Below are 22,138 nucleotides of genomic sequence, written 5' to 3'. Positions count from 1 at the left end.
CACCGCCCCTACTGTTTTATTTGCCGACCTTTTATTACTAAGCCTTTTTTTTTCCTGCCTTTTTTTTTTTTTCCACAGTATTGACTTTCTTGCTGATAATCTGCTATAAAGCGTTTTGTTCTTGTTATATTTATATTTCTTAATTTCAATGCAATCAGATTTCTTTCTCCTTTTGCGGTCGCCCTGTTTTCCATTGTTGGAATCACTTTAACACACACAAACCCCTCATTTAAATACAGCGATTTGCACCTTATATCAGTGACGCAAATACTCTTAGTAAATCGACCAACTGTTTTCTTTGAAGCGTTTGTATTTAAAAGAATAATCACTAAAAGAAGAATTGAAAATACTGCTTCAAAGTATTATGCAAGCCAGGGCATTCACTTGTAACAGGAGAAAGTTAATCACTTCAAGAGCCACTATGTAACAAAAACAGCCTTGAGCCATCTCAAAATGTCCTTGAGCCTGACCCTGACACTCTACTGTACCTGCTCACTCATCACGCTACATGGCAGCCTTGTGCTGAAATGTTAATGTGAATATCAAATGTAAGTATCAAATGAGTCTGATTTGATGACGGCTGTGTCAAATGTTCAGAGACGATTGAAAAGCATAATTTAATAATAGTAATAATCACGTCACAGATCATCTGGAAAAAGCATATAACTATTCAAATTACAGCAGCAGTATAAAAATATTGATGTTTAAACAAAACCTTTGTCAGTGTAGTCAGCTCTATTTGGACATGGTGATGGATAGAAACCTACAGTACTCTCATTAGGATGTGTAGCATTCTTCAATACCTTAATCAAATGTAGGGGATATCATGCTAATGATTTAAGACTTTAGCTCAGAGAGCATGATTTACAATAAGGCTGGGGCTTATTCCTGCAGGACATCTACAGGCTATTTTGGATTCCTTAAGGATATCTTTGGGCTATGGAGCGCACACACACACACACACACACACACACACACACACACACACACACACACACACACACACACACACACACACACACACACACACACACACACACACACACACACACACACGACATCAGCAGCAAAACATCATCCCCGGATGTATCAGATTATACCATGCAGTACATTCAATTACATCTGATGGCAGATGGTGTAAACAAAATCAAACACATAATCTTGAAGATTGGATCCTTCAGTTAGATATTAACCCTGATATCCAAAGACCTGACACAGGACGAGACATATTAAGACAAGGAGCAGTCTGTGAGGCCTCTAAACTGACTGACTCAGCACTTTGCGGATGTGGTCCAACCTTACATCCCAGCCCGCTCCCTCCGCTCTGCTTCTACCAATCGGCTTGTTGCTCCCTCGCTGCGAGCTAAATACTCTACAAAATCACGGCTGTTTGCTGTCCTGGCTCCTAAATGGTGGAATGAGCTCCCCACCGACATCAGGACAGCAGAAACTCTGTACATCTTCCGCCGCAAACTAAAAACACACCTCTTCAGACTTTACCTTGAACAGTAGAACTTTAGTAGCGCTTAAAATGACACTTAATGATAGAACTTTGTAGTTTGGCTTTCTTGAAGAAATTGTATTTTCTTGATTCCTGTTGTTCTGGGTTTTGTACCCTCATGGTTGAAATGCACTTATTGTAAGTCGCTTTGGATTAAAGCGTCAGCTAAATGAAATGTAATGTAATGAATGTATTTGTTCAGGAAGAGATTATTGTTGTGATTATATGCAACTCAGACAAACCTACAGACTTAATACCACCACTTTTGTACTTTTGAGAGGAGCTCAGAGGAGTTTTCTTTATTACAACCCAGTTTCTCAATCCAGACCTGTAATTTTATGGCCTGTCAACCAATTTCTGTATGTAATACTAGAATGAATGTTCAATGGTTGTTCTCAACACCAATTGGACAACATGACAACAAAATTATACAGCCTGCATAAAGTATTTTTCCTCTTCTTATTCTCCAAAACAAGATGTGTAGGATTATTTTATCCATGCCAACACATGCATGAAAGTAGATAATAGGTGGGCAAATTAAACAGTCCGCTGGTCAGTTTACTAATGGTTGTCCTAACACTTTTTAAAATGATTAAAATGGAGAAGCTGAGCAGACCTTATTACCTCATGGCCCACGGTATATGCAAATAACAGACTCACTATCCCTTAGCCAGATGACCTTGCTGCCACGCTGCCGCGAATGATGGCTCTCAGGTCCTTCAGGTTGTCTTTACCTTGTCATCCAACATTAGTCTCTCTCGAGCTCGTTGTCTCCTCTCCGACTTCTGAAAAACAAAACATACCCCGGAGTGAACTTCTTTGTTTTTTTTCCAGTTTAAATGAATAAATTCCCCTGTTAGACTTTTAATGGGAGTGTTAGAGGGGCAGGTGGGGAGGTGGAAACAAGAGGGGGAAGCAATTTGCTAATGGAAGGCAGAGAAAAATGATGTGGGCCCAGGATGGAAAAAGGATGAAAAAAAAGAAAAACCGTGGTCTTTCTGGAGAGAACAAGATTGAGCTATAGGACAGGCGCTAAAGTGGTTTTAAAAAACACCATCATTAACTGCCATTTTCATCTGGGGTGAAGGTTAGAGAGCGAGGGATGCTTCAGGAAGGAGTGGAAGAGGAGGAGTCTCAAACATTTAATTACCCGGTTTAAATCTACCACCCCCCTCCCCTCCAAACCTCTTCTGACCCACTGCCCCTCCTCTCTTACCTTGAGTGTGAGACGCAGGGGTCCCTTGAGATTGCTGTGCAGTTATTTAACTGTTAATTAGTGTCTAACTTTGGTCTAATCGCACAAACTTTGTCCTGATGATGGTATTAAAAAACAGAGTCTCCCCTGAAACCCAGTTGCCCTGTAAGTGTGTGTCCAGGTTACAAGCCACAGATTCTGTCAGCAAGATGAAGCTCCAGGATTTAGGCCTCTTAATTCAGTCCAACATTATTTACAATCTCTCCCGACGAGCTGGAATGGAGGTCATTTGAACCGAGTAGATGGTTGTTTGGTTGATTCATGAACAACCACTCTCTGCTCTGTGCCGTTTACTGTAGGTTGCTGTTCTAAAATGTTTAGGGACAACTACCAATGAAGAGGCTTCGCGAGATTGTGCAGAGCCAAATCATGATTGATGGACTGATATAGTCAGATATCACTCTTCAGAAAATTCCAGTCTGGGAAAAATATCTAGCTATTAAAGTTTAAAAGCGTTATAAGCTCAAGGAAATGCCATGTATTGTCAGTTTTGTCACAGCAGAAGGTAAATCTCTTTTAATAGTTGTAAAGTGTAATGTATTAATAGAGGGTGGACACAATATAATGAACCCTATTTGAATCTGTTGTAGTCCAAAACAACCTGGCAAGAAATGCTAACTTTGAATAGTTTAATTACTGTTGAGGCTGAGATATACAAAATTGTCTCAGGTTTTTTTACTTTCTTTTTTTTTTTTTTTTAAACCGTTGTTTATACAGTTGTTTAAAATATATAATAATGTATGTGTGTATTATACATAGACAAGCTGCAGATGCTCTGTTTACTGTATGCATGACAGAGCAGTGACCCCCTGCTGCTGTTCTTTACAAAATCATTAAAGACTGCTGTGGGTAACATCACATGCCTGGTTAACCAAGTCATTCTAATAGCCTGTTAACCAATAATACAGGTAATTTTGATCAAGTGGATGAGAGGCCTGGGTCAATAGGAAACAACAAAGACTCAAGCAGACACCTACAGACGATAGTTTACTCATAATGGGCCTTTTAAGCAAAAATGCTCTTTGATATTGGCTGGGAACTATTTGACTATTATTCAAAGATCTTCTCTCATACACACACACACACACACACACACACACACACACACACACACACACACACACACACACACACACACACACACACACACACACACACACACACACACACACACACACACACACAGATAAAGAGACTCATTCGTGCTAAACTAGGGGTCAAATAATGCCAACAAACATTAAAAAAATCTGATAGGAAGCATGATTACTCTGCATGTCCAACATCAGACTTACTTTGTCTGGTGACAAAGATAACCATTGAGTGTCGATCTGGGGATGGACCGTGTGATTGGTGCTTTGCTTTCAAATAACTGCTCAGCTGTGGACTTATGATATCCTAACTTTCCCCAGCAGAGTTTGGAATGAATCTCATTTTTGTTTATTTTTCAAAAGACTGCCACAGAGAACATTGTAGTGTTGCTTTAATGGTTCTCCTGTTTCTCCGAAAGCATCTAAAACACATTTTACAAACGCCTGATAGTGACATGATCTGCTTTTGTGTTGCTTAATGGCAGTTTACAAACAATTTCCAGGTGCATAACTGCCACCATCTAGCAGTAGTAACACTAAGAACATATTTTTGAAGAGAAGACTATAGTTGTATAAACAATGAGATTATTTTTTTTATTATTGAATAACTATTAGAAAAAAATTAAAATAAACAAAACATAACCAATCCATTAAAGTGAATGACACAAAAGAAAATGTCTGGTGTAACTGTGCCCATTTACGACTACAACACTGTGTTCAAGAGTTGTGTCCTTTTTAACACTTGTTGGGTCGATACAAATTAAAATAACATCCGAAAAATATATTATTTAAACCTGAGTTACTTGGATGTGTCGATCTTCCTCTTTTGCTTCTTTTGCTCTTTTGGCCTCACATTCATAATGAAAACAACTGCGATGCAAAACAATTGACACACTAAATGTTTAAATGTGTAAGCGGGCTTAGTTTTGTCAAGCTTGACAGAAAGTCAAACAGTGGTGAAAAACAAAAAGGAATCTTCAAGAGATTATTGCTGAACAGTTGCACTGGGTCTAGAAGAGATGCTGAATCTCTGAGCTTATCTTGATCAAACACCAACAAGCAATGTTTCCATTGTTATTTTCTTTCTGTTCTACTACTCGTTTGTTTTTCCTCCTTTGTGGTTGCTGCTATGATGATAAAAGGAATTGTGTCATTGCAGGTATTATGTACTTGTCCCCAAAATAGAAATTTGTAATAGTTTTGTCTTTTATATTGATGGTGATTTTTTTTTGTAATCATTTACAAACCATTTGTTTATTATTCAACTGGTTGGCATGTAGTTGTAAAACATTTCTCATTTTAAGGACTAGTAAGAAAACTGTACATAGAGTACATATCACATTGCGTCTACTGCACAGCTTACCTCACCGAAGTGAAGCGTTTTTTCTGCCCTTTTTTTTTTTATTCTTGATTTGTTGATTTTCTCTTGATTCTTGTGCTTCTAGTAGATAAACATTATTAAACGGTTTCTTTTTCAGTCCACTTTGTGTTGATATTTGTTATTTCCTACATTACACTGTAGCAAACCGAAAAAAGCTTTTACAGCTTGCTGTGTTTTCACTGTTAAATCCTCCTTATTATTTTGTAACTATTTCAAATACATACAATTGCAAGTCTGCACCTGTTTTATTTTGAAGATTGATTAGATGATCTTTGCTTTCTTCTGTCTGACTTAATGCCCGGCCGATCTGCTTGTCACAATATCTGTCCAGCTTCTGTCAAAAAATAAACCCAGTGCCTATCTTTAGAGCAGCGTAGCGCCAACCCCCTTCTGGGACGCTGCTGACATATATCGTGGCACGACCGGTGGGATTTGAAGCATTGACTTAAATGGTGGAAATCAGCTCTGGTGGCTAATGTGGGAGACTGAACATGATGCAGATGGAGCTGGTGGACAATAGAATTTGGGATGTACACATTCCCTTGTTACTGTCTCTTGTCACTAACCATGGCTGCTGTATTTCTAACTCCAATTCTTACCCTCACTTTGGCATAGGCTATCCTTAAATAAAAGCAATTATCAGAAGGATCTTTACCTTAACCGAAATACGCGCACACACACACACACACACACACACACACACAATCTAAACACCTCAATGTGTTTGTCCATTAAAACTTAGCGGTATCTTTCCCTGTCATATTATTTATTATCAATCCTATTAATCAATCATCCAAAATTAATCACATGAGGGATGAGTTAGGTGAGAGCACCTTTACAGCGTCAAATAAAGTCATTGTTGGCTAAATCCACTGAGTAATTGCATTTTCTCTGCCAGAGTTACATTTAGTGTGGAGTTGTAGCAAGAGACAAAGCACTGGAGTTAATGTGCAAACTTAGCAAAATGTATCCCTTTGTCTGGTCGAGGACACTATTTAGTTGCAGGCTCTTCTCCAACAACAAAAACAAGAAATAGCTCTATTCTGAGGAAAAAGTGTTGAAAACAGAGCTGGGGCAGCAGAGGAAAGCATGTTGTCCAGCAGAAAGTAATTATGGTAAAATGGTCTCGAGTGTTCTTTTACACAGCCTGTAAAAATGTTATCCTGATTTGCCAAATGGGACACTTTTATTTCTCGTATGTAGTTTCGAAAGAGCATTTTAACACACTTGACTTTACATGAACAACATTTTTTAAACTGCAAACTATAATTTCACATTTTCAGTAAAAACTCACTTATAATAAAGGAGAGCTCAGCCAAAGTAAAGTGATCCTCACATTTCCCCATTACCACATCACCCACTCTTCTACATTCATTGAATTAATTATTAGGGTCCCCCCTGAGAGCACAGGACATGGTCCTCTATGAAGCATCCATTTCAAATCCCCAGGCAGCTTTTTCACCTCCCAGAGTGTTTTTTTTTTTTTTTTTTTTTTTTTCACATATTGTGGCTCTGAGGGTATTTTACACCAATTCCCAAGAGGCAGGAGTCTATTTATACAGGATCTTAAAACAGGATAGTCATATCCCTCCTACCTCCCTGTCTCACCCTCACAGCAGCAGCTTTGGGTGACAATGCTGACACACAGCCACACGATAGCCCAATCTAATCTTTTAATCGCTCTGGTAACTTCATGTCTCCGGGTGAGTTAGGGCAAGCAAACGGTGGGGACGGAATATTGTCTGTAGAGATATGATATGATCCTTGAACACAGAACGAAAAACACACACTAACTCACACATACACACTGTCCCGCTCCAGCCCACCCCCAGAGTACTATGGCGAAGCCTCATGTATCTGTGGGTATTAACAGATCAGCACAGAGCAGCAGCCACCCTGCTTTAAAGTCTTTTCTTGAGGTAGTGCTTCAGAAGCCTGCTGCAGAGGAGGATAAACGCAGAGCAATCCCCCAGGCCCAGCGCCTCCTCAGCTCCACTCAGCCCTCTCTTGGCTGCCCCCTCCTTCTCCGCCATTCCTCGCTTATCCCCACTTTCCTTCCATCCCTTATTATTTCTATCCCCCTTCTTTTCCTCAGCATCTCATGCTTCCTGTTACACTTTCTGTTCCCACCTTTCCTTTGGCCCTCCATATAATTATCCTTTCCGTGTCTCCTTATCCCGCTCCCCTCCCATTTTGTCCACCCCTTTCCTGACCCTTTGCTCTTTCCTTGCCGTCTTCCTTCAGACCACAGTAATGAACATCCCCAACTAGACTAAGAAACTGATGGTTATGCATTGTACCCTTAGTTCAATGAACACGGGCTGAGCTCTAATGGGACTCTTAAGACTCACCACTCGTCTTGGTATCTTCTCAGCCCAGAAGGCCGTGCTCTCCTGATTAATTAACCAACAGGCCTAAAGCTACTGGTGATCATCAAATAAACTGGTTGTTCATGAGCATTGACCTTACATTCCCATATAAGCATGATGGACTTTACAGCTTTACACTGAGTATACAATAGACACAAACAGATCATAATTAGTTCAGCTGGAGAATTTTAAATACCGGATGGCAAACTCTGTCATCCCGGTACCGCTGTTACGACAATATAAATGGAAGGTGAATATTTTTTTGAATGTTATCTGAACTTTTTTTTTTCTTTAATTTAAGCAAACTTCTGAATCTAGAGCTACATGACATCAACATTAAGACAAATAAGCTTTTAGGAAATAGAAGCAAGCATATTGTCCTTGACAGGAAGACCAAAGAAGTTGTGGAAATAATTACTATACATTGACTATATCTATTTCTGCAATGTACCTTGCATTTAGATGTATTTTTAATCATCTAGTAGATTATGTTATGTTACTTTGTATGCAAAACTATTACACAATAACCCTTGTTATGTATTTTGTGTGATATCTGGCTGTTTTTACTCTGCATTTTGATTTTGCCTTATCCAAGTTGACTTTCTAATTGGGCCGGAGAGCCGCTTTGAATGATTATGCTGATTTATGATAACCATGTCAAGGGTGACTGAGTTTAACAGAATATTAAACTATACCAAACATACTTTAGATTTAACTCAATTATTGGTGTGGATTGTTAGAAAACATGTGTGATGTAAAGGGTGCCAGATTTTCTGTGAAATATTGACTGTTTGGAGATCAGATATGTATTCAAGAAATTCAGCTTTCACACTCCCCGTGTTATTTTATTGTCAGTCAGTCCCTGGGGAGAAAACTAAAGATTCTGCAATCCAAAAAACACTGAGAGACTACTGCAGTCAATACATTGCATTGACACTCTGCCAAGACATGAAGACAGAATGAGTTCATTACATGTAGTTTGAAAAAAGGGAAACACCAGATCCCTGAAGAAAGTATACTTATTTTTGGAACAAACAAAAGCTTTAATACATTCATCTGTTTATTGTAAAAAATAAAATTAAAAAAAAAATGTTTTAATGTTATTCACAAAATAAGAAAACAACTGTGCTTGAAATGAGCTTTGTGAGAGAAAAAAAAGGGGGAAGCTAAAAATGGGTGGAGGTATAACTTGCCGGTGGTAATCCTCGTTAAAGACGAAACAGAGACGGTTAAATTAAGTGACACAGACACACAGGCAAATGTCTTGCTATTCAGATACACAGAATGACAGATGAACGTGGAAACAGACTGACAGGCAGACCAGGGAAGGCTAAGTAGGCTGAATCCAAATTAAGCTGATCAGAGCTCACTGTGAGTTAATCTAGTTATGTGGATAAAGGACTTCCCTATGGCTAAAAACACAGCAACTTATGACTCAGTGTGTGTGTGTGTGTGTGTGTGTGTGTGTGTGTGTGTGTGTGTGTGTGTGTGTGTGTGTGTGTGTGTGTGAGAGAGAGAGAGAGAAGGGAGAAAGAGAGAGAGAATGTGGGAGAAACAGAGCATGTGCAACTGTGTGCTTCCCAGTGTGGCACTGTTTGTATCCTTTTACCCATATTTAAATATACCCTCAGACTCATGAGCCTCGAAAGCCTTCTTATCAACTAACTGTTGCAATCTGTGTTTTGTACTCTGCTCACTCACATTTTCAAAGACCATCCGACTTCCACAAGTGACTCAAAAGGCCAGAGATGTATTGATTTGTGAGGCAAAAGCTATGCTAATGACAGACAAGCTGTCAAATCTGATAATTTTGACATAACCTTCATTGATGTATTTTCTTTGTGTGGTTAAGTCTGAACAGTGCGCAATGTGCGAGTGTGTATTTGTGTGCTTCGTCACATTTTTTTTTTTAATATATGACAAAATGTGAGCGTGACTGTCGGCAACCAGAATGCATGGAGAATATGAGTATCTAAGGGAGGGCTGTTGGGAGACGTTGAAGTGTAAAAGTCTGTGTTGTTGGGAAAGTTTAAATTTTCAAGGGCATATTAACTAAATGAATTTACAGTGGAAGATTTAGAAACTCTCGAGGGTTTGTAAGAATCCCCATCTCGTGTGTATATCACTTCAAAGAGCAGTTAGAAAGCAAAACAAATATCGAAGTTAATCAGCCATCTTCTCTTCTTCTCCACCATCCCGCGATTGCCAAAAGTTAAAATTCACCAGAAGACATCAAGGGTAAATGATTGGCGCATTGGGTTATCAACCACTCGAAATTCAGTAATGTCAATGCATTTCATGAAATTAGGTCTCAAAGAAGAAAAAGACTGAGAAAAAAATGAATACAAATTCAATCAGCTCTGTGTATACTCCCTGCATATCAAAGAGAATGAAGAAAGGGGAGGGGCAAGACCAAGAGATTTAAGTTTGAAATAAGCTTGCACTCCAAACAACTCCTCATATTTATAAAATGTTTTCAAAACACTATTGAGCGAACGCATGCATGCAATGAAAAAGCATTATTTACTATCGAGAAAAAAAGAATAGGAGAGCTCTACAGTGAGTCAAAAAGACAGGGAAAGAAGGGGTAATTTTCTTTGCCTCTCTCTAGGGCTGCCCTGTGCAGAGCAGAGAAATAAAACATGTGCTGAGAAACATGACAGTATCCGGTGGAAGTGAGAGAATATGCCTTTAAGATAACACGATCAAGGAAAGGAAAAGGTTCTTTAGCTGCTCCGGGTTATTCTTATCTGTGTATGGAGCCAGACTGAAGTGAAGCCCTGTTAAATTGGTCTATCCAATACAGCGAGGCTGAAGACTGAAAATGTTTAGGGCTGATATTTAAGTGTCACGGATGAGACAAGTCTCAAAATAGAGATGCAGCTACAAAAATGCTGGTAAATTTTCACACATTTCAAAAACTGACACCATATTCATCCAAATAAAGATCATAAGCACTGACGGGAGGAGATAAGCAAAACATTTAACTTAAAGTCTTTTACTCAGGTGATATGTCACAAGACATACAGTCTTTGGTTTGAGCTGACATTTTGGGTAATTCTACATTGTTGCATTTAGTAGGTAGTGTTAAATGTTGGGAACCAAAACAAAAAGTAAGAGAAAGGATCACCAGATGCCTGTTATAAGATATTGATATAATTCAGGTTTATATTGTATTTCAGTGCTTTTATTTTTCTATTTTACCAATCTGTCAGACCTCATGTTTTTGTTTTTTAAATACAAGAGATGTAAACTCCTCCACTTTGCATGTACCCCCCGATACCATTGCTGTTCGTATTTTCAAAAGCACACACCCCAAGTCTCTGTGTGCGAGCATACAAGCATTACCCTGTTGCTCCCAGTAAGACCTCATTAAAATCTTTCAGGCTGAAGATGCCTCAGAAAATGGCAGGCTAGAAGAGAGAAACAACCACTGAAACAGTGGAACAATACTCCTTTATCGTCCCCTGTTATAATTACCTTTGAATAAATGAAATCAAAAATGTTATACCAATTGTATAGCTTCTATTAGAAAAATGTACAAGTCAGATACATGGGTGGATTGAATAGTTCAGAGACTGCTCCTGTTGCATGTGAATGGTGCATATTACTGTCGCGTGCGCTGAGAACAAAGAAGCTGTAATCTTCGTGAGTAAGTCCTCCAAGTTTCGTCACTTGATCAAAATCAGCACCTGAGTTAAACATGGTTTTGTGAGTGGTGTTTCAGTTCTGCCTGTGATTTCCATGGAAAATGACCATCATGAAAATTTGTGTCAAACACTGGAAATCCACAACTGAGGCCTTTGAAATGTTTCAAGAAGCCTACGGCATTGAAGCAATGGACCTGAAGAGGTGTTTTGAGTAACATTTGTGACTCCGAGGGGCAGAACGTCACTGTTCAAGACGGAAAAAGGAGCATTAGGTCAGACGCACAATCAGGTGTATTTTCTTTGACATTCGCAGGATTGTGCAGCGTGAATTTGTTCCCCAGAGTCAGATTGTCAACACAGAGTTCTGTTGTGACATTCTGAGGCCTCTCAGGGAAAATAATCGGTGCAAACCATCTGAACTGGCATAGTCGCTGTGAAAAAAGCACTTGGGCACTGCACCTATAAAGTGTTAAAACAGGGTTTCTTAAAAACAGCTCCCTGCTGAAGTAAGTGAAGAGATGCTCAACTTCATCAGCTGTGATGCTGTGTCTCACAATGTCTCACACAAGCTCCATTAATTTTTTTGTCTGTCTGCTCTTTCTCTTGCCATTTAGTCTTTGATCACCACCAATCTGTCTTATATTTGGCGATTAATGCACCTGTCTATCTGCCCCTAAATAAACTTACTGATCTCCAAACATACTGTATAACAGAATCTCATATTCAGTGAACAAACAATGAATGTACACAAGACAAGCAACAGAAATGCTGAGCCATTACTGTGAGGATCACCTTCCAAACACTTACTATGCCTTTGCTAAGAGAAATTATAGGTGACAAAGAATCCATTTAGTTCACTACCAAAAAATGAACAACTCAGTCACCCATAGTAAATAACACACACCTTTATGATAGGGAACTGGGATTTCTGTCTAAGTTACACAAGTGTGCACACTAAGCACAGCAGCACACTGAACATACAGAACTGGACTGCAATGTGAAAATGAGCAATGACATTAAGATTCAGATTTACATTTATATTAACCTCTCTGTATGAGATGGATTTCGTTGGCAGATATGTAACCACAAAACTGGATGATCTATGTGATGCTGTTAGACAGATATGAGGCTAAATGACACCTCAAAGTGATGCTTTTATGAGAGCAGTGGCATTCTGGATGACCATCAATGTAAATGTTTAGCAGCCAAATATTAAAGCATGACAGCTACCTGATGTCAACTATTCTTTTTGGTCCAGATCTTTGAAATGATTTCTCTGATGGCAAAACATCTTGAATATGGTACAACACAAGAGACGCTATTTCTCCTTTCCTTTGAATGTTTTTTTTTTCTTTTTCTTTTTTCTCTTTAGGCATGGTCTGTATTACTAAGCTTTTATTACTGTCTCCCAGAGTTAGAGATAGTAGGAGGTTGCCCTATACACCTTATCTCTAATTTCACACCCGTGTATAGCTCCAATCCAGATAGACTCAGATGATTCTTCAGATATCGCGGCACATTTTCCAGTCTGAGACTGATAGTGGTACTGTAGTACAAAACAAATGTGGTCATTCATTTGCTGGAACTGGTGCAGATTAAGCATAAGAACAATATATAATACAGGCCTATTAAAGCCATTATTAACTAATTAACTCTTAATTAACCTAAATATAAGACGGCTTTAAATGGTGCTGAAACATGGAAAATCGAAATATCACATTTAAAGTCAAAAGTAGCATCCTCTGGTTTATTGACTTGGGAACAATCTTTTGGATCTGATAAATTTTAAGATTTCTTATGATTTTTCTTTCATTTAACATTGCATAGGATAGCTTAAGAAAAATACCTAAAATGTGACTTTAGCGTTAGCCATTTGATGAGAAAAAAAAATTAAAATAGTTTACTTTTTGTACAATGTAATATTAGGAGATCTGCTCAGTCTCCTTGGTGAAGGGTAACATTTTACAGAGTGCTTAGTGCTGATGAGAAAACAACTATGGTTCAGTTCAGGGGCTGATGGTCTGGAAAAATAATACATCTTGAAAGCTTCTGTGAATGGCTGTCGAACAGCAGACATGTGTCAGAAATGTGCTTCCAGTTTGATTGTCTGAGGGCTTCCTCTCTCCTTCTGTCTTTGTGTCTCTATCTCTGTAGCTGTCGATCTTCCTCAGCCCTCTGAAAATTGAAGACTGAAGAAAGAATGGCCCACAAACTGTTGTACAAAAATGGTGGAATGACAATGGGGTTGTTAAAACCACTTGGCCATCCTAATGCTCGGCTAATCGACATTATTGATTTCCCATTCTGCGAGCAACCCTTGTAAGCCCTGTGGAAGGAAGAGTGTCCGCCTCGCCCCGTGGTGATGGTCAGCAAAGTCAGTTTAAATAGACACAGGGACCAAGGCAGACACACACCATCTAGGACAGAAATAGCTCCGAGTTCAAAAGCAGCAGTAACCAAAGTCCAAACTTCAAACTCTTCTCACATCAAGCCCTGCCAGTCAGAGAGGATAGGAGCTTTCAGACAGCACAGCAAGCATCTTGTCTTTTAGCCTGTCCACTTGGCCTCTTTTCTACTTCACTTATTTCCCCATGGCAGCCAGAGGCTTTGACCTTGTGTAATGTCCTCCAACTAACTGGCAACTCAGACAAATCTTCCCACTTAATGAGAGAATGCCACTTCTTAGCCAGCACCATTAGCTCCAGCTCCTGTCACTAAATCTACCTGAGAGCATATTGCCCCCTAATGAAGACAGTATTACACTGACAACAGAGGAAAAAAAGATAGCCAATGCATTTGCTGCACATACACAGTCAGATTAAGTTGCAAACATTTTCTTAAGGCCGTTACAGATTCCACCGCAGTAAAAATTGCTCTGAAACACCTAAAGGTTCAGCAATAATGCCCATTTTCCACTGTTAAACAGAAAAAGGGGGCATGAAGTTGATGAAATGAGACATTGGCGGGAGAATAAAGACCACAGGGCAAACTAAACATTAGATCATCAAATTAAATCAAATAAATGTACTGACTACATATCAGTATACATAATTTGAGTAGCAATGTGCTTTTTGAAGCTTTAGCACAACATTCAAAAAGCAAACAACAGTAAATCAACAAGAACATTTTGCATTTGAGCATTGTTGCCTTTGCTATCTGGTGAATTCTTTAAAAAAAACAAAACAAAAAAAAACAATAATTAGCAATATAAGCTCAATTTGTTTTCCTCTTGTGTTTTGTATCAAATGTGGTTGGTTTACAGTGTCACATAACACGCCTAATATTAGACAGTCTGTATAGGAGATTAATTGGCAGCTGAGGTTCAACGTTTACTGCAAAGAAAATCATTAATATTGTTTATGAAGTCAAGCTGTCAACAGTAAAAGAAATTAAAAAAAAAAAAATCTAGTAAGTGTCAATGCCATGTTTTTATTATTTGTCAAATTTTACTGTTACAATGATGAAACTGAAGCAGGTCAACTCACACCTCTCTTCCTGCCTCCCATTCACCCAATCCTAGCATGCATCAAACCTTCTATTGCTTCTCACAACACAATGTATTGAAATATACTTTTTCCTCATTGTCCCTCTTGCTCGCCTCGCAGGCACCCACGGCCACCCCAGCTCCACCCAGCTCCACCCACCTCCAGGGGACTCAGGACTCCTTCCAGGCTCAGACGCCCTCCTGCAGAGTGGCCAGCACTGATCTGCACCAGCTGATCCTGCTGTCTCCGGAGTCTGAGTCAGCACTGAAAACTTTGTCAAAAATTGTGTCTATAAATCGTTTAATTTCCCATATGTGTGAAGTCTCATTTAATTGCGCTGCTTTAATTTGATTAAAGTGAGAAAATACACATACAAAAACCTGGATATTGATGGTTTGAATAACTCCTTCAGAAGGATATTTTACCTCTAAAATGACAATGGCAACGGCATGACTACGGCTGCTTACTTTTATCATTATGCTCACATTATGTGTCTAAGAACTGGCAAAAAGGCATTCTGAGCCCAGGCCTGACTAATCACAGCCTGCCCCGCTGCCTATCTATCCACTGCACTGGTCGACTCCAGAAGAGGCTCCCTCTTTAAAACACATCTCGCCTGACACATGACCCTTTTATCTGGGTTTTTTTGTTTAATAACCTGAACCTTTCTAAAGAGAAAAGCAGTGCTCTGAATGACCATTCATCGACCTGTCCAAATGGAGCCATTGTTGGGAGGGAAAATTCCCTCGGCTGTGGCTCCGTTGGCTGCCACATTATGAAGAAGATGATAGATGTATTGTAAGAGGTCTTTCAGACTTTCCTGCCGGTTCGACCATGTTTTAACTGAGTGGTAGCCATTAGTGGACGCAGTCTTGACGGCAGAATCTATAAAACAAAGGAGTCGAACATGAGCAGCGTCCATTCAGCCTCTACCGTTTGTGGCAGCAACATGCCGTAACAGACATGCTGCACACAGTCTGACTCTAAAGGGGTCTTATCCTGAAAAGCACTTTGATTATGTAATTAAGGGAGGTTTGTAAATAACATTTAACATCTGACAAATATTTGGATGTTTAGTGCAATTATCATGGACATTCCTCCATAAGTGAGAGTCAATTTGTGAGGCATGAAAAAAATGATCTAACAACAAAGTGTAAACATGGAGGTTGCACAACAACAGTGCCACCTTATGATCTGATTAATGTAATTAATACTGTATAGAAAATTAATAGAAAAAAAATTGAATATTTAGTGTTAATTTACAGAACAACAAAGTCAAATGTAGTCTCATCAAGTTCAACCTTAAAAAAAGTGTATACTTTATATTATTTGTCCTTTTACAGTTATACCATCTTTTTTTCAAATATGCATAAGATACAACCTCTTACTGCTTGAGGAGGAGAGATGGTTTGGACTAATAATGACATATACAGGGTAGATGTTTCTCTCTCTTTGCCTCTCTCACATACACACATTTAAAAAAAAAAAAAAAGGCCATGGTCAAGATGCAACCCACTTACATTATGTCAAGCTCTGTAATCTTGTAAAGCTTCTCAGAAACAAACTATCTGCATTCACAACTTATTAAAAAGGGAAGGTCATACGACTTACTAACGTTTCATATCTTTATCACAAGATTATACAGAGCTATTTTTTCTTAAGGCTGCCGCAGTGTTTTTCAAGTGGACAATAGCACTTAATGAAGAAACCATTTGCAAGAAAATCAAAGACAGAGGTGGTCAAGCCGTTAGCTGAAACCACCAGGTTGTGCCCATTCATTAGGTTGCATTGTTTCCCCCCCCCCTCTCGCTCTCTGCAACACTGAAAAATTGCTGTGTCCCACGAGAGGTGACCTGCTTATGTAGTGTGCTTCCCCCTTTAACCTAGCTGTAAGCCATTCTCACCTGTCAGATCAGTGCCTGGATGTGTGCTCATGTGTGCGAGTGTGCAGCTTTGTGTGTTGTTTGCACAGATTCACATGTTAGTGTGTACTGGTGTGAGTCCGTGATAGGGTATGTGCGTGCATGTGACATTTTTAGTTGTTGGGGTTTTTTTTTTCACTCAAGAAGAAAAGCAGTTTTTCCTCAACCCGTCAACAGCCCAAAGCCATCTAAATGAAGCTTCAAATTAATATCTTCCTGTGCCTCGCCTCTCTCCCACACACCCACACCCCCCCACACACAGTATACTTTAAGAGCACAATTATGTCTTTAGTCACTACTTTAATGAATACAGCAAGTATTCTCAGAACTGTTAGTCCCCCACTATAAGGTGTACACGGTATGCATGACAATATATTTGCTTTAGCATGTGCGTTCATACACCCTGCCCAATGTTATTTACACAGTCTAGTTCTCAAACATTCAATCAGGTACAGAAAATTGAATGTTCTTCATCTTTCGCAGCCTGACTCAGGTGCAGTTTATATTAGGAAATACCACTAACCTTCCATCTCCTCTCTCTTCATCTACCTTCAGCCTTCCGTTTTGCTGGCTGAGCCCACTGTAATCATAAATGTAATGGGTATTCACTATTTTGGGACTCATATTTGAGGAGGTGATGTTAGGACAGGCATTGTTTATGGGAATTGTTCAGGCCAAACAAAATGGTGTTTAGTAAACAGGTACGAAGGACAACACTGGAGGGCATGCGAGCAGTTATGAATCAAATTGTTGAGCGTTACTGGTAACTACAATCTAATGATACTGCTTTCTCAGTTGCAGCAGCCACTCAAGTCATTCATTACAGTTTTTTTTTTTTGGTGCAAAGCAAGATAGTTAAACCTTTAATTAGTTAATAAATATTATTTTGAAAGTAAGGCGTGGTGCAAATGATACAGGATTTATATGAACAGGGCATTGTGATGTGACAAATGCGCAATCCTTTCTGTGTTACTTATAGTGGTTTAGTGTTTAACAAAGCAGTCTGCATTTGATATTACAGTTTTACGAATCTAAATTTGCCACCACTTTCAAAGGAAAAATTGGGCGAAAAATAAATATGTGCTCTTTGTAGGTTTTCATCTAGAGGTTGAGACTGATGAATGCAGAATCTAAGTGCCACAAATGTGCAAATGACTATTTGTGCCAAAAGGCTTTCTACTTGAGAGATCCAGCAGTGTGAATACACAAATGTGCAAATGTAAATTTAGTCTGCCGTGTACAGATATTCAAAATATAAAACTTCTCAAATGTAGACCACCCTTTCACACAGGATAAAGTAACAAGATAACAAACTCTCATTGTTGCCACTGAACAAAATGACAAAATGATTTCACTGATTGTTCCCGTCATGTCTGTGCATGGATATGTATCTGTAGGATAAAATAATGGTGAGTGCAGGGTAACTCATAAAAGAAACAACAACAAAAAAGCGGTTAAGGTTAAAAAAAAAAAAACATTATTAAGTGAAGTGTTGATGTGAGATGGAATGTGATGTTCCATCTTTAGCATGACAGTCTGACATGCTGAAGGCTCATTTACAACGCTGACCTTCACACCCTCACTTTTCACTTAGCAGCATACAGCAGTTACATGTGATAGAAATGTGAATATTTAATGTCTTCTTTTTTGGTTGGCAGGTGGTTGCTTTAACTACTGACAGCTTCACTCACAGAGGTCCCTGCATTGACAATACATGTATTATTAAGATGATGAATGACAAGGATTAAATAGTGTTTCTGTTGTGACTGTGCCACTAAGCCCTATAAAAACAAACTGAGTGAATATCAGATAACTGCAGTGGTGAACAAGCCTTTGTTGCCCAGATTTATTTGAAGAAAAAGCCAAACTACCTGCAGTATTCTCCAAATATGTGTATAAGCTTTAGGAAAATCTGAAAACCTGCATTATTAGAAAGGTAACTGCATATTTTTCATTAATTAAAAACACCATAATCTTTTAAAATGACAAACTCACAAATCTCTTTCCAAATTACCGGGGGGTAGGAATGGGGACAGTGTTTTGTTTTGCAGAGTTCTTATTTTGAAAGCTAATTAGTTAAATGTATTCACACCATTCCCTTGAATGTGTCATGCAATTGGAACTAGTTCTTTTTTTTTTAAATCATTTTGATCATTATTTTTGTTCAAAGTCTGGAACTAACTGTGTGTTGTTCTCACCTCAAATCTTAAGTGTCTATGCCTCTAGAAAAAAAACAGGGGAAAAAAACGTGCTGGAGGTCATAGAGTTGTCAAAACACTGTCTTTCAACACCAGTAAACACTGCAGCCTTTTGTGGTCATTTGTCAAGAGCAATAGTGGAAAATAACATCAAACAAACAGCAAAAATGCTCTTAAGTTTATGCAAATTAACCACGAGCGAATTAGACAAGTGTTTATATTTTAAATCCAGCTACTGTAGATGCATGAAGAAATTAACACGAGTGTGCACATACAGTATATGCCACACATGCACTCATGCTTGGGTGAACGCACACAAAAAATTAAAAACCTGTGTATGCACATTGTTAGAGATCCATGGTGTGTTCGGAGGAATGGAACAGTTTCATTGACAGTCTGCTGCTGTAGGCTGGCTCATCCTGTCATTTGGTGATAAGGCCTTTGTTGACTGGTTGTTTCAGAAGCAGAGGCCTATACACCGGCCTATCCTCATTCAGGGAACAACTCTCCCCTTCCCCTCATCTTGCCTCATCTTGCCTCATGTTGCCAGTTGTAGTCCAAGTCTCCCCTGCCTCTTCTCTTTTCAGGCTTGACCAAGAGAGTATTTAGAAAACAGTGTATAGAAATGTTCTGTTAGCCCTGCATACTGCCTTGCGGGTCTGAAGATGTGTAATTTTCTCACAATGAGAGTTCCCATGATAGCCCTCTGCTTTGAGTAGCTATTAATGCCCTTTCTTGCTCAGTGGTTTGTCAAATGCATTAATCTGAGGCTTGCCAATAGATGGAAGGAGGCATAGGAGGGAAGCTGGAGGAGGAGAGGAGAGGACAGGACAAGAGAAGAGTCTTTTTTTCTCTTTTTTTTGGAACTGGCCAAAGCAGAGATTGAAGCACCTGCCAGGGCAGCACCACTGCTATTTTTTTTTTTTTTTTTTTTTGCTTTGTTCAGTGTGTCTAAATACTGACCTCTAGTCAACAAATCCAAAATTGCTTGAAAATTACTTTCCCTGGTTCTATGAAAGATAATGTGTCCCTCATCATAGCGATCTGCAATTGTAAACCTACCAGATAAAACAATTATCTGAATCTTTTTGAAAAAAACTAAACAAAAAAATGGCTCTTCTTTTAGATTCCATTGGTACACTGACTGCTTTTTCCATTTTCTTCCTCAGCCTTTTGTGTGACAGTTGTGGCTGCACGTCTGCGTGGCATACGAGAAAATTTTAACACTTAAAATAAATAAACCAAAAGCACTTTTCTTGAATGTGACTTGTTGAAGCTCTAAACAACTGCATGTTTCAAAAAACATAAATCGAAGCAACATAGTTAATACACTGCAAATATGATGAAAAATGTAGGTTCCACTGGCTATCTTCCCAAAGAATGCTCCAGAAAACGCATGGAAAACATTTGTCAATATAGAAAAGACATAAAACGAGAAGTCCTTTTGGTGTATTTAGTCATTGAAAATTACTGCCTTGTATATAAAAAGCATTAAATAGTGATACACACAAGAAATACAAAAATGGCATCTTGGATGAAGAATTCACAAGTGTTGAAGTGTATATTATTCAATAATTATGAATATAACAGATAATATGTAAGGACCAGTCAAACCGTAAATATCATATAAAGTACACGTTCTTGTTTTCTCTCTTGTGGATGATTTACAGCTATGTGCTTTGACTATTGATTTTAATGTCAGTTTATGTGGAAACAACTTGATGATTATCTAGTGAGTAAATTCTGGAAATTTGACTTAGATTAGAAATGTTTACAGGATCAAAGAAAATGTTGTGCATTACTGAGGAGTCTGAAGTGAGAACAGGAAGGGGCTGCCCATGGGATGTGTCGAGTGGAGGAGATAAACATGCAACCCAACAACTCAACATCTCTGTGGGTAATTACAAGGGACTTCAGGGGGCTCTTTGTCTGTGGGAAATGAGTTGTGTTCCATGTACGAACGCAGTAAAACAGTCTCTGGATTTATTAGATCCCATATCTAAACAGAGAATAAATAAAATAATATTAATGTAGCTGTGCCATGGCTATGCTTTCCACTGACTTTATACAATTACTCAAGGAAAATCAGACGTGCACAAACAAGGCGGTAATGACCTGTTACACTCAGGCAGAAGTTATCAAGGGGAAATTTATCTTAAGGGTGTGTGCTGGTAAGGTCTTTTTTTCCAGCTCAGTAACATCAAAAGCAGAGAATTAATTCCAAGATGGCTTTTATTTCATGAAGCCAGTGAACCCCTTTACTGTACGTGAATATGATGCAGATTTTCCGCCATTGAACACGAGCATGTTTAATGAGATACAGTACATGTTCAAAGAATTATTGTGCAAGTAAGATTTGATCTGTTATTATCATAACACCAGTAACAGTTTTCTCAGACTCTCTGTGATTTGAACTCACCCTATTTGCTGGTGTAGGCAAGGCAATCAGTCCCTTGTTGGGTATTTAGCGCTTGGCTTCAGTTCAGTGTCACCTTCTGGCTCATGGACTGAATGGAGCCTTACAACTAACACTCCTGCATAGCAATGACACAGAGAGGATACCAGTGAGATCTTGCCGATTTCCCTTATTTTAACATATATTCTGTAAACTACTGATGCTGCAGTGTTGTCATGGCAAACTTTTCTCAAAACACACCGCTATATATACATTTTAGAGATTTCCCACATCTGAAGTGGCAAGCAGATCCACTAAAATAGAGTGAAGAACTAGTGGCATAACCAAAGTAGAAGAGAAGACAATAAAGAAAGAAAGAAAGAAAGAAAGAAAGAAAGAAAGAAAGAAAGAAAGAAAGAAAGAAAGAAAGAAAGAAAGAAAGAAAGAAAGAAAGAAAGAAAGAAAAAGAAAGAGCATACTAAAGCAATGACACTGATACAGCAGCTACACTGTGCTGACAGCTTTCAAGCAGGAGCCAGTGGAGTAAGAACAAGGGCCATTCCGTCTTTTCCCATCATCCCTGCCTCCCTTCCTTTTTGATCTGACCCTCACCCCCACAACTGCCCCTGCCCCCCCTTCCCCCTCCGAACACACACACACACACCTTTACCTGAGCCTTGCATTTCCCAAGAGGCATTAAACTCACTGGCCCTGTTTGATTTAGGCAGGTCGGGTGTCAGTGTTCGCTACAAGCCCAGGGTGAACCATGAATAATGGATCTGCCACGGGTCTGAGTCCCCCTGAGACTCCCAGCTGCCCCCTTCCCTCACTCCTGCTGTGACTGGAATAGTCAATGTCTAATTAACAGCCAATGATTCATAAAGGTTCTCACTG

At 39.0% G+C, this 22,138-nt stretch overlaps 1 protein-coding gene across 1 annotated transcript in view; it reads right to left on the bottom strand.

Moving 5' to 3' along the window:
• Window positions 1–22,138, bottom strand: part of LOC138616609 (cadherin-22) — a 148,267-nt gene that overhangs the window by 107,610 nt on the left and 18,519 nt on the right. Inside the window, exon 2 of the mRNA XM_069691046.1 lies at window positions 2,162–2,286. The gene's annotated coding sequence lies outside the window, so the exon portion shown is untranslated. The remainder of the gene's footprint in view (window positions 1–2,161; window positions 2,287–22,138) is intronic.

The sequence above is a fragment of the Brachyistius frenatus genome, unplaced genomic scaffold (genome assembly GCF_029030835.1).
Source record: "Brachyistius frenatus isolate BFR_SWC_R1_liver_20210118 unplaced genomic scaffold, ASM2903083v1 Contig_10, whole genome shotgun sequence".
Classification (NCBI taxonomy): domain Eukaryota; kingdom Metazoa; phylum Chordata; class Actinopteri; family Embiotocidae; genus Brachyistius; species Brachyistius frenatus.
Note: the sequence above shows the minus strand (reverse complement) of the source record. Positions and strands in the feature narration are given on the sequence as shown.